The sequence below is a fragment of the Limulus polyphemus genome, unplaced genomic scaffold (genome assembly GCF_000517525.1).
Source record: "Limulus polyphemus unplaced genomic scaffold, Limulus_polyphemus-2.1.2 Scaffold3618, whole genome shotgun sequence".
NCBI lineage: Eukaryota > Metazoa > Arthropoda > Merostomata > Xiphosura > Limulidae > Limulus > Limulus polyphemus.
In genome coordinates this window covers 1-2878 of record NW_013669228.1, presented here as the reverse complement: position 1 = coordinate 2878, position 2878 = coordinate 1, and positions in this window count along the sequence as shown.

Sequence of the window (2878 nt, the reverse complement as noted above, 5' to 3'; positions counted from 1 at the left end):
CCAACCTACATGTAGAACGTCTACTGATATATACATGCCAACCTAAATGTAGAACGTCTACTGATATATACATGCCAACCTAAATGTAGAACGTCTACTGATATCTACATACCATCATGATTGTGAAGCGATTACTGGTATATACATACCAACCCGTATGTATAACGCCTACTGATGTCTACATACCAACCTGAATGTAGAACGTCTACTGATGTTTACATGCAACTTAAATGTGCAAAAGTTAATGTAGCTAATGTCGACATACCATGAATGTAGAACGTCTGTCTTTGTCACATGTCCTAGGTGTGTAAGAGTTGTGTACTGTTAAACAATCTAGGTTTAGAACACCTACAGTTGTATACATAACAACGCATCACTCTTAAGTATGTCATCTATATATATAGGTATATTACACGAATATGCTGTCCTAACAGAAATTGGAGGTGTTTCTGACGGTCCTACTTATCACACACATAAAGGAAAAGAAAACAGCTACTGATAGTTTCAGATTTTTCAATGAATTGTAAGCAAACGTAACCTTTATTGACGCTATATGGAAAATATATTATATGAACTTATATTGAAAAGAAAAGGACACTGTGGTTGGGCGATCTAGCCGTGGTTGTCACAGATACATGTACTTAGTCTTTGTACAAAACACCTGACATCTCTCGCAGTCGGTCAAAATTAACTACATTTTATTTGCAAGGTTCCCCAACAGATGTTGAAGAAATGTTTCGTGTTATAAGCAAGCTGGGAAACTCAGCGTTTATATGTGTATGAATATTGCTATCTATGAAACTCTTTTTATTGGAACTCCTACAGCACGTAGATAGCTAACCCTAGAATCACCGATAGAGAATCATATCAATCCGCTTTTTTAGGCATATGTTTTTTAAACTATTCATGCACCATACTGCTCGTGGCTCTATGAATTTCTTGGATGTTAGCTCCCTAATATTGTGTGTGTCACACGAAAAATAAAAATAAAATATCCTATAAATAGTACAGTTAATTAAATTTTACATAGGAAAGGAGCGATTTCTCCCAACTGTTTTGGTCGGCTTTTTACACTGAATATTGAAACATGCAATAAGATAAAACTACTGAGTGTAATGCAATATTTGGACCCCACCGGTAGTGAATGGTATAAAAACAAGTCAGTTTCATCTTTTTGTACTTTATTATTTCTCTAGGAACAGAAGTTGATCTTATCTGAAGATGTAGATACTTGGAATATTTAGTCCAATGACAACGAGCTGTATCAGTTAGAAAACAGTGAAGATGAGTTTATCACTCACAGGAGCTCTTCTCGCAATTTCACCTTTCCTTACCAGAGGTGTCGCTAGGTACTGGCTCACGGGGCCCGTGCCCCGAATCCCCAGTTGGTGTCCTGAAAAATCAGAATAGAAAACCGTAATCAATATCACACTGAAACGCCGAAAATTCCCGCGCCTATAGGCCCGAGCCCCGAAACTTTTAAGTACCTAACGACGCCCCTGCTTCATACCATATAGTAAGCCAACTGTTTCAGACCGTTTTAATTTAAAATAAGTTACACGCAAGCCCAGCTTTTCAAACTGTTTCATTTTAATTTAAGCTGTTCCCGAGACAAAAAGCCCAGCGTTTCACTTTGAAATAAGTTGCTTCTTAAAGAAAGCCCCTTGTTTCACACCGTTTCACTTTAAAATTAGGTACTTCTAACAGAAGACCTAACATTTCACTTTAACCTACTTCTCACAGAAAGCAAGTGTTTTAGAGTTTCACTTTGAAATAAGTTGCTTCTTAAAGAAAGTCCATTGTTTCACACCGTTTCACTTTAAAACTAGGTACTTCTAACAGAAGACCTAACATTTCACTTTAACCTGCTTCTCACAGAAAGCAAGTGTTTTAGAGTTTCACTTTGAAATAAGCTGTTTCATATCACTCCATTTTTTTGCTCACTTTATAATAAGTTATATATTTATGTACTAACTGGAGTACTCGTCCCCTGATTAATGAAAGATTCTCTTAGTACATGAAAAGTTGCTTCCCTTATATGTGATTGTAAAAAACGCCAATACTGCAAAACACATGGACCCAACAAACCTTCATATCAATTTTGGTGAAGATCCATCCACACCCTACGAAGTAGTTATATGGACATACAACAGACAGTACTATCATATTTATATAGATAACATACAACTAACACTACTATTATATGCACATAGATACATACAACAGACAGTACTATCATATTTATATAGATAACATACAACTGACACTACTATTATATTTATATAGATAACATACAACAGACACTATTATTATATGCACATAGATACATACAACAGACAGTACTATCATATTTATATAGATAACATACAACTGACACTACTATTATATTTATATAGATAACATACAACAGACACTACTATTATATGCACATAGATACATACAACAGGCATTGCTATAACATCTATATAGATACATACAACAGGCACTACTATTATATCTGTATAGATAACATACAACAGACACTACTGTTATATCTATATAGAAATACATACAACAGACACTACTATTATATGTATAAAGATAACATACAACAGACATTACTATTGTATCTATATAGATACATACAACAGACATTACTATTATATCTATATAGATACATACAACAGACATTACTATTGTATCTATATAGATACATACAACAGACATTACTATTATATCTATATAGATACATACAATAGACACTACTATTTCCCCTCGATGTGGATTCCTGTACGTGGTGAGGGGACCTCCCAGGGAAGGTTCTGTATTTTCAGTTACTTTCTCTGGGATCTAAACATCCACCCACGTGTTTGCCATGCGTGGCGACCCGTGAAGGGGA